We start from the raw sequence: 11,564 nt of genomic DNA, 5'->3' as shown, positions 1-11,564 counted from the left end.
TGGTTGACTTCAACTTTTAAAGCATTGTGGTCTGTGAGCTGCCTGGGTGACTCAGTTAAGCATCTGACTTTGGCTCAGGTCATGATCTTAGGGTCCTGGGATCGAGCCCTGCATCAGGCTCCCTGCTCAATGGAGAGTCTGCTTGTCCCTCTCCTTCTGCCCCTCCCCTTTGCTCATGCTTTCTCTCTCTTAATATAATAAATTAACAAAAATTTTTTTTAAAGATTTTATTATTTATTTGACAGAGAGAAATCCCAGGTAGATGGAGAGGCAGGCAGAGAGAGAGAGGGAAGCAGGCTCCCCACTGAGCAGAGAGCCCGACGTGGGACTCGATCCCAGGACCCCGAGATCATGACCTGAGCCGAAGGCAGCGGCTTAACCCACTGAGCCACCCAGGCGCCCCAACAAAATATTTTTTTTTTCCATTCTGATATCCACATCTTTTGATTTGAGCATTTTTTCTATTTATATACAGAGTAACTACCTAAACTAAACTAAGTAAGAATTTAGTGCCATTGTATTACCTATAAAGTTGCTGTTTCTGTATTTTGTCTCTGTTCCTTTTTGTTCTATTTTTACTTTAGGGCTCTCTCTCCACCCAAAGTTTCCTCTTTAATGTTTCTTGCATGGCTGTTTTAGTGTTTGCAAATTTCTTTAGTTTTTGTTTGTCCTGCAAACCCTTTAAGTATCCTTCTATTCTGAATGACAGCCTTGCTGGATAACATATTCTTGGCTGCGTAGTTTTCCCATTTAGCACATTGAACAAATAATTCCAGTCCTTTCTGGCCTCCCAGGTGACTGTTGGCCATTCTGCTGCCAGTATTGTCTCCAACTTTGTAGGTTAAGTATCTGTTGTTCCAATTCATTTTCAGGATTTTTTTCTATATCTTTGTATTTTGCAAGGTTCATTATTATAGGTCAAAGTGTTGACCTATTTTTAGTGATTTTGAGGGGGCTGCTCTGTGCTTCCTGGACTTTAATGCCTGTTTCCTTCCTGATAGGGAAGTTGTCACCTATAATTTCTTCAAATATACTTTCTGCCCCACTCTCCCTCTCTTCATCTTCTGAGACTCCTATTATCCAGATACTATTTTGCTTTATGTAACTGCTGAGTTCTCTAAGTTTCCCTTCATTATACAGTAGTTGTTCTTTCTTCTTTTAAGCTTACTTATTTTCCATCATTTTATTTTCTATATCACTGACTCTCTCTCTTCTGCCTTGTCTATCTTCGCTCTTAGGACGTCCATTTGGGACTGTACCTTATTAGTAGCATTTTTAATTTCAACCTGACTAGATTTAACCTCTTTTATTTCTATAGTAAGGGATTCTCTAATGTCTTCTATGCTTTTTTAAAGCCCAGCTATTATCTTTATAATCATTGTTTTGAGCTCTAGTTCTTACATCTTACTTATATTCATATTGATTAAATCCCTGGCAGTTAGTGCTACCTCTTATTCTTTCTTTTGGGATGAATTTCTCTGTTTCAACATTTTGTCCAGGAATAATAGAAGAAAGAAAGTGAAAAGTCATCAAGAACAAGAACAAGAACAACAGAAAAATAGAAAACAAATCAGAAAAAACAAGCAAGCAAGTAAACAAAAAACCAAATAAAAAAAATCAAGAAACAGAAAAGAAACAAACCAGAACAAAACAAAAAAGTAGATCCTGGATGTGTTTTGGCCTACTTGTTATAGTAAACAAGGTCCCAAAATAATAAAAAAAAAACTCTCTATATATGCAAAAATAAAATAAAATAACATAAAATATCATGGAAAGAAACAAACAAAAAATAAATATATATAATATACATATAAAAATAAAAATTAATAAAAGAATGAACAATAAGAAAATAACTTTAAAAAGACTGAATGACTAAAGAATTAAAAAAAATTAAAAAAACCATGAATGCTGTACACTCTTTTCCCAAGAGCTAAGGCTTTTCAGTTCTCTGTGATCAGTAAAGTTGGTACTATCCAGTTGTCCTTGCTGATCTTTTGAGGAAGGGCCTGATACACTGAATCTCAGGTGCCTTTTCACTTGTGGAAATGCACCTCCTTTACCAAGGGGCTAGGTTCAGTGTAAGCAGCTCCTGATTCTTCTATGTGTTGCTGTTTTGCTCCATGAAGGTTTTTAGCACTGATGGGTAAGATGAAATTGTTGGTGCCCTACTTCCTAGCCCTGAAGCCTAAAGTTTGTGCCCCCTACTCTTCAGTGAGGTCTATCCAAAAAGCAGTCAATCACTCTTGTCTCCCTGGTTACCATCTGAACTCTATATTCACCCAGCCTATGACTGGGTGTTTTTATCTCAGGCATGGAATGAATTTCAAGACTCCAAGTTTTATGGACTCCTGTGGCAGGAATCCATGTTTCTCCTCCTGGGGGAAGTAATCTGTTTTCACCATTAGTCTGCCTGTTGCTGGGCTGCTGCCAAGAGAGCAGTCATATGACCATGCAACAGTTTATAGTTTATGGCAACACAGAGCAGAAAGAAAGCACCAAGACTGACTGTTTTCAGCCAGATTCTGCACTTCTATGTCTGGGAACTCTGCTGTACTCAGGCACCCCCATTCTTCTTGTGACCTTAGGGATCCTGAGACATGCTGTCCCACCTGGGATTCCATCCCACTTAGCCTCCTGAGGACCTTTAAGCCAGGGTTGTCCCCTACTATAGTAGACTTCTAAAAGTTCCAATTTTGTGCTCCACTGCTTATAATACTTTACAGAGGTCTCCTTAAGCCAGTTCCCTCCCCTCCATCGTATTCTCCCATATATCAGCTGGATTCAAGTCTCCATACCTCCTACCTTCCAGAAAGTAGTCACTTTTCTATTTGTAGAATTACATCATTTCTTTTTTCAGATCTCCAATTGATTTCACAAGTGTTTATAATGATTTAATAAGCCTCCAGATGAATTCTAGGGACCAGATGAACTTAGGGTACCCTACTCCTCTGCAATCTTAACTCCCCCCACTTAGCTGATCTTTTTCTTTAATCTTCCCTAAATAGGTTGCTTCAGTTTCCATCAGTTTGCTTCTCTCTACCAAATAGTAGCAATGACTTACTCTCTGGCTGAGAACTAGATAGCCTGGCTCTGACTTAAAGCAAAGGGGAAGGGGATATCTGATGCAAGGTCTAGCTGTTACTTACAGCTTGACTTTATGCTTGCATTTCTTTGTGGCAAGAAAATAAGTGATACAATCTTGAGAAAACTTTCAGAATGTTCCAGAGGGGTGCCTTAGGAAAAAGCTAAATCTTTGAATTCAAGAAAGAAAGCAATTTCTGACCCTCTCTCTGAAAGGTGAAAAGGATAGGACAGTGGGTTGATCACTGTTGGGATTTTAAGAGTATCTGGGGAAAATTCACTTCTCTAGAGTACAATCTAAGTTTTATTCTTTGGCTATTATCTATTGATGTAGTTCCATCTTTTGTAAAGAAGTGGGTCAACTTACTATTGACTAATGAATTTGGAGAAAAAAGGCAGTGAAAATATAAAGCAGCTGTATACTTTCCACCTGTCAAATATACATGGATTTGATGTCAAAATGAAGATAACATTTGTTTTGGGAATAAATTTGAATAATTTATAAATAATATTAAATGATTAACACTTCATATATTCTTTTACTCTTCTTTTTCTTTTTTTTTCCTAGATTTTAATTATTTATTTGACAGAGAGAGAATGAAAGGGCACAAACAGAAGGAGCTTCAGGTAGAGGGAGAAGCAGGTCCCTGCTGAGCAGGGAGCTGGATGCGGAACTTGATCTCAGGACCCTTGATCATGACCTGGGATGAAGGCAAATGCTTAACCAGCTGAGCCAAACATGTGCCCCTATTATTTCACCCCTGTTCATACCTATTCTTATGTAATTTTGCTACATATTATGCTTCAACTCAGGATCCTAAAGTGAATTACAATCAAGCATACTTGTGAAACATTCTAGGTCCCCTGGTTGAACAATGCATTTGGAATGGCAGAAGAAAAACTTCCTTGACAGTCTCATGAATAATTCATTAGGAGTATCTGTAGTACCCCCCAAAAAATCAGTTTAGAGGCATCTGGATTCCTTAGTTGGTAGTGTCTGACTCTTGATTTTAGCTTAGGGCACAATCTCAGAGTTGTGAGATTGAGCCCTGCATCTGGCTCTGTGCAAGGGCATGGAGCCTGCTTAAAAATTCACTCTCACCTTCACTTTGCTCCTCCACCCCACCACTCTAAAAAAAAATCAGTTTGTATATCGTTCCTTTTTTTCCCCTCAAGTTTTTATTTAAATCACATTTAGTTAACATACAGTGCAATATTAGATTAAGGCAAAGAATTTAGTGATTCATCACTTACATGCAACACCCAGTGCTCATCACAAGTGCCCTCGTTAATGTCCATCACCAACTTAATCCATCCCCCTGCCCACCTCCCCTCCAGCAAGCTTCACTTTGTCCTCTATAGATGAGTCTTTTATGGTTTTCCTCTTTTTTTTTGTACCATGTTCATGTATTTTGTTTCTCAAATCCCACATATGAGTGAAATCAAATGGTATTTGTCTTTCTCTGACTTATTTTGTTTAGCATAATACAATCTAGCTCCATCCATGTCATTACAAAAGATAAGCTGTCATTCTTTTTTATGGCTGAGTTATATATATATATATATATATATATCACTTCTTTATCCAATCATCAGTTGATGAATATTTGGGTTCTTTCCATAATTTGGGTATTGTTGATAATGATGCTCTACACATCAAAGTGCATGCCCTTTTGAATCAGTAATTTTGCATCTTTTGGATTAATAACTAGTAGTGCAACTGCTGGATAATAGAATAGTTCCATTGTTCAGTTTTTGAGGAACCTTCATTCTTTCTTCCAGAATAACTGCACCAGTTTGAATTCCTATCAATAATGTAAGATGGTTCCCCTTTTCTCACATCCTCACCAACACTTGCTATTTCCTGTCTTATTAATTTTAGACATTCTGAGAGGTGTGAGGTGGTATCTAATTATAGTTTTACTTTATTTTTTTTTAAGATTTTATTTATTTATTTGACAGAGAGAAATCACAAGTAGATAGAGAGGCAGGCAGAGAGAGAGAGAGAGAAGCAGGCTCCCTGCTGAGCAGAGAGCCCGATGCGGGACTCGATCCCAGGACCCTGAGATCATGACCTGAGCCGAAGGCAGCGGCTTAACCCACTGAGCCACCCAGGCGCCCTCTAATTGTAGTTTTGATTTGTATTTCTCTTATGCTGAGTGATGTGTAGCATCTTTTCATGGGTCTGTTGGCTATCTGTATGTCTTCTTTGGAAAAATGTCCATTGGTGTCCTCTGCCCATTTTTAACTGGGTTATTTGTTTTTTGGGTGTTCAGTTTTAAAAGTTCTTTATATATTTTGGATACTAACCCTTTTTCAGATGTGTCATTTGCAATTATCTTCTCCCATTCCAAAGACTGTGTTTTAGTTTTGTTGTTTCCTTCACTCTGCAGAAGCATTTTATCTTGATGCAATCCCAATAATTCATTTTTGTTTTTGTTTCCCTTGCCTCTAGAGATATATGTAGTAAGAAGTTGCTAACACCAATGTCAAAGAAGTTATTGCCTGTAATCTCCTTTAGGATTTTGATGATTTCCTGTCTCACATTAAAGTCTTTTATCCATATTGATTTTATTTTTGTGTATCATGCAAGGAAGTGGTCCAATTTCATTCTTTGCAAGTTGCTGTCCGCTTTTTCCAGCACCATTTGTCAAAGACTGTCTTTTTTCCTTCAGATAGTCTTTCCTGCTTTGTTGAAGATTAGTTGATTATATAGTTGTGGGTCCAATTTGGGATTTTCCATTCTGTTCCATTAATCTCTTTGTAAGTTTTTGTTCCAGCATCATACTGTCTCGATTGCTACAACATTTTAATATAGCTTGAAGTACAGAACTATGATATTTCCAGCTTTGCTTTTGTATTTTAAGATTGGGGATCTTTTCTTGTTCCATATAAATTTTAGGATTTGTTTGTTTGTTTGTTTTAGCTCTGTGAAAAATGCTGGTAGCATTTTGGTAGGGATTACATTAAGTGTGTAGAATAAATCGGGTTGTATGAATATTTTAACAGTATTTGTTCTTCCAATCCATGTGTATGGGATATTTATCCATTTCTTCATTTTCTCTTCAGTTTCTTTCATACGTTTTCTATAGTTTTCAGAGTACAGATCTTTTAGCTCTTTGGTTAGATTTATTCCTAGGTATCTTACAGTGTTTGGTGCATTTGAATATAGGTTCAATTCCTTGATTTCTCTTTCTGCTACTTCATTTTTGGTGTATGGAGATGTAACAGATTTCTGTACATTAACTTTTTATCCTGTGACTTTACTAAATTTGTGTATCAGTTCTAGCAAGTTTTTGGTAGACTCTTGGGTTTTCTATATAGAGTATCACACTATCTGCAAATAGTGAAATTTTGACTTCTTACTTGCTGATTTGGAAGAACTTCTTTCTTTTTGTTGTCTGATTGCTGAGACTAGGACTTCTAGTATTGTGTTAAATAACAGTGGTGAGAGTGGACATCCTTGTCTTGTTCCTGACCATAGAGGAGAAGCTCTAACTTTTTCCCCATTGAGGATGATATTTGCTGCAGGATTTTTGTATATTACCTTTATGATGTTCAGATATGTTTCCTCTAACATATGCTGTTAATGGTTTTTTTTGTTTTGTTTTGTTTTTAATCATGAATGGAGTTGTACTTTGTCAAAGGTTTTTTTCTGCATCTATTGAGAGGATTGTATAGTTCTTATCCTTTCTTTTATTAATGTGGTGTATCATGTTGTTTAATTTCTGAATATTGAACCACATTTGCAGTCCAGGAATAAATCCTACTTGATTGTGGTTAATCATTCTTTCAACGTGTCTACTGAATTTGGTTTGCTAGCAGTTTGTTGAAAATTTTTGCATCCATGTTCATCTGTGATATTGGCCTGTAGTTCTCTTTGTCAGTGGAGTCTGTCTGATTTTGGAATCAGGGTAATTTTGACCACATAGAATTAGTTTGGATGTTTTCCTTCCGTGTCTATGTTTTGGAATAGTTTGAGAAGAATAGATATTAATTTTTCTTTCAGTGTTTGGTAGAATTCTCTTATTAAGCCATCTAGCCCTGGGCTTTTTTTTGTTGGGAGATTTTTGATTACTGATTCAATTTCTTTGCTGGTTATTGTTATTGTTTCTATTTCTTTCTGTTTCAGTTGTGGTAGTTTATATGCTTCTAGGAATTTATCCATTTCTTCCAGATTGTCTGATTTGGTGGCATATAATTTTTTATAATATTCTCTTATGATTGTATTTCCGTGTGCTGTGATTTGTCCTCTCCCATTTGTGTTTTTATTTATTTGGGTCTTTTTTTCTTTTTGAGAAATCTGGCTAGGGGTTTATCAATTTTCTTTTCTTTTTTTCAAATACTCTTTTTTGTTTGTTGGTTTCTTTTAAATTTTTACTTAAACTTTAGTTAGTTAACATATAATCTAATATTGGTTTCAGGAGTAGAATTTAGTGATTCATTACTTACATATCACACCCAGAGCTCATCAGAAAAATTGCCCTCTTTAATACCCATCACCTATTTAGCCTATCTCCCACCCACCTTCCTCCATCAATCTTTAGTTTGTTCACAATATTTAGTAGTCTCTTATTGTTTTGTTTCCCTCTCTCTTTTTTCCCGCTACTAATGTATTCATCTGCTTTCTTTTTTAATTTCTTCAAAGGAGTAATTCATTTGGTATTTTTCTTTCTCAGATGGATTTATTTCGCTCACCCTAATATACTCCAGCTCTATCTATAAGGTATATCAATTTTATTATTTTTTTCTCAGAATCAGCTTCTGGTTTCTTTGGTCTGTTCTATTGTCATTTTAGTTTCTATATCATTTATTTCTGTTCTAATCTTTTTATTTCTGTGTTTCTGTTGGCTTTAGGTTTCATTTGATGTTCTTTTTCTAGCCACTTTAGGTGTAAGATTATGTTGTTTATTTCAGATTTTTCTTCCTTCTTGAGGTAGGTTTGTATTGCTATATACTTCCCTCTTATTACCACTTTTGATGCATCCTAAAGGTTTTGGACCATCATGTTTTCATTTGTCTCCATGTATTTTTAAATTTCTTCTTTAATTTCCTGGCTGACCCATTCATTCTTTGTAGTATATACATTAAACTCCATGTCTTTGTAGTCTTTCCAAATATTTTCTTGTGGTTGACTTCAAGTTTCATAGAATTGTGGTTGGAAAAGGTGCATTATATGATCTCAATCTTTTTGTACTCATTGAGGCATAATTTGTGACCCAGTATGTGATCTCTTCTGGGGAATATTCCATGTGCACTTGAAAAGAATGTATATTCTGCTGCTTTAGGATGAAACGTTCTGAATATATCTGTGAAGTCCATTTATTATGTCATTAAAAGCTATTTTTCCTTATTGATTTTCTGCTTAGATGACCTGTCCATAATTGTGGTGTTAAAGTTCCCTACTATTATTGTATTATTCTCATTGAGTTCCTTGATATTTGCTATTAATTGTTTATATATTGGGTGCTCCAAGCTTGGAGACATAAATATTTACAGTTGTTGGATGTTTTTGTAGGAGAGACCCCTTAATTATGATATAGTGCCACTCTTCATTTTTTTTTTAAGATTTTTTACTTATTTGCCAGAGACAGAGAGTACACACAAGCAGGCAGAGAGGCAGGCAGAGGCAGCGAGAGAAGCAGGCTCCCTGCTGAGCAAGGAGCCCGATGTGGGATTCGATCTCAGGATCCTGGGATCATGACCTGAGCCGAAGGCTGCAGCTTAACCAACTGAGCCACCCAGGCGTCCCCACTCTTCATTTTTTTGTTACAGACTTTGGTTTAAAATCTAGTTTGTATGATAGAAGTATTGCTACTACAGCTTTCCTTTGACATCCATTTGCATAATAAATATTTCTCCATCCCTTCACTTTCAATCTGCAGGCTTCTTTAGGTCTAATATAAGTCTCTTTTAGATAGCATATAGATGGTTCTTGTTTTGTTCTGTTTTTATCAATTCTGACACCCTGTATCTTTTGATTGGAGTATTTAAATAACTTACATTCAGGGTTTTTATTTTTGGATATGTATTTAGTGCCATTTTCTTACTTTTGTTTTTTCTGGAGGCTTTTTCTGTTCATTTATAGTTTTTGTCACTTTTGGTCTTTTCTTCCCACTCAAAAAGTCCCATTTAATATGTCTTCAGGGCTGGTTTACTGGTCATAATTTCCTTTAATTTTTGTTTGTCTGGGAAACTATCTTTCTATTCTTAATGTTACACTTGTGGGATAGAATATTCTTGGCTGCATATTTCTCCCATTCAACATGTTGAATATACGATGCCACCTTCTTTTGGCTTGCCATGTTTCTGTGGAGAAATCTACCTTATTGGTTTTCCCTTGTAAATTAAGGACTTTGTCTTGGTGCTTTTAGGACTTTTTCTTTGTCATTACATTTTGTAAATTTACCTACAATATGTGTTGGTCTCAACCTGCTTTTGTTGATTTTGATGGGAGTTCTCTGTGCCTCTGGATTTGGATGCCTGTTTCCCTCCCTAGATTAAGAAATTTTCAGCTATTATTTCCTCAAATAAACCTTCTGTTCCTTTTTCTCTCTCTTCTTCTGAGAATCCTATGATATGAAGGTTATTACATTTGTTGGAGTCACTAAGTTCGTTAAGTCTACTCTTATGATTCATCATTCTCCATTCTCTTGTTCAGCTTCATTATTTTCCATAATTCTATCTTATATACAATGTTGTTTCTCTGTTTCTTCCATCCCTGTGGTCATTGCACCCCAGCCAGTTTTTAATCTTAAATATTGCATTTTTTCATTTCTGCCTGATTGGTTTTCAGCTCTTTTATCTTTGCAGTAAATATCTCCCTCATGTCTTCCATACTTTCACAAGCCCAGCAAATATCCCTATGACTGTTGCTTTAAATTCTGCTTCAGGCATATCACTTATATCTGTTTTTACTAGATCCCTTATCATGACTTTTTCTTGTTCTTTCTTTTGGGATGAATTCCTTTGTCTTGTCATTTTTTCCTAGATCTCTATCTTCTGTGTTTCAGAAAATCCCATTATATTTCCTTCTCCTTAGAGTAATAGTTTGATGATGAAGACGCCATATAGTGTCCAGGGCCCAGTGCTTCAAGAAGGGTTTCTGGTGTGTGCTACATGCACTCTGATGCTGTGCTTTGGCTGTTCTATCCCTCAATTCAGTCACCTACAGAGTTTCTCATTGCCTACATTGTGAAGTGTTTGAACTTTGTCAGAGTGTGGTCAGTTTTAAGTAGGTGTGCTGTGGTCTGCTTGTGAAATGAGATGTGATGCTATTTCCACAATAACTGAAGCTATGTAGAACTCTGTGGCCAGTAGACATGGTGTGCTCATGATTTTGTGTTGATCTTCTGGGGAGGGGGCCCCTGCATTGGCCCTTAGGCATACTTGCTGAGAGAAGTAGTACCAGCAGAGTGCAGGTGATGGGGTGGGGGTGCAGGACTTGGTGTAAGCAGGTTAGGTAGGGAGTGTTGGTGCTGTGTTCTTTACTGAAGTTTGTTTGTGCTGAGGAGTAGGTGAGGGAAATGGTGCCAACAAGCTCCCTTGTCCTCAGAAAGTGGACTTGGTGCTTGCTGCTATCAGCAAAACCTTTCTAGAAGGATGGTTAATTTCCCTTTGTGCATCCTAGGTTTTTTCCAAACCATTGTTTTCACTCTGTCTCTGGTTTGTGTGCCTGCCTGGTGCTGTGCACTTTGGGTTCTATCGCAGCCAAGCCTGCTGATTTTTAAAACTCAAAATGTTAGAGACCTGGTGTGGTGGGGACCTGTGCTGGTCTTCTGGGGGTGGGTCTCACTGCATTGGAACTGATGTTGGTTTGACCCAGAAGGGTTGTGGCTTCAGAGTGCAGGGGCATGGGATTTAGGGAAATAAGCTAAACAGCCAATGTCCAGGGTATATGATCTCAGTGTGTGTTTCTGATGGATAGGGGTGAGAGGAATGGCAACTGGAAGCTCTTTTGTTCCTGGAGAGGCAATGGCACCTCTCAAAGATGTGTTTGAAGAACAGTGAACAGTTTCCTCCTGTTTGTCTTATGTGATTCTCAGAACATGCCATCTACCCCCGGGTTACCTGCCTGCCTTTTTTCCAGTAGGTCAGTACCCTTACCCTCATGGCTTTATCCCAGCCATGATGCAGACCCCTAAAACTCCAGTGTCTGAGTGCTGGTGGTTGAAAATACTTATGAAAATCATACCTTCTCATTTTCTCCACCAATGGTTTTGATAAAGTGTTCATGTGCAATCTCCTGTGCACTCATCTTTCTCCCCTTTCTCCAAAACCAGGGCTCCCTCACCTCTGTAGCACCTGTGATCCATTTCTTCCCCCAGTCCATGTGTACAACCTTCCTATTTTTCTCCATGTGGCCTATTCCCTCCCTCTAGTTGTGCAGTTTGTTCATCTGGTCCTCATATCAATTTCTTGGGTGTTCAGAATGATTTGATAATTATCTACCTGTGTAGAAGGGATGAGGCAAGACTAGGGTA

Source organism: Mustela lutreola, chromosome X (assembly GCF_030435805.1).
Source record: "Mustela lutreola isolate mMusLut2 chromosome X, mMusLut2.pri, whole genome shotgun sequence".
Lineage (NCBI taxonomy): Eukaryota > Metazoa > Chordata > Mammalia > Carnivora > Mustelidae > Mustela > Mustela lutreola.
Note: the sequence above shows the minus strand (reverse complement) of the source record.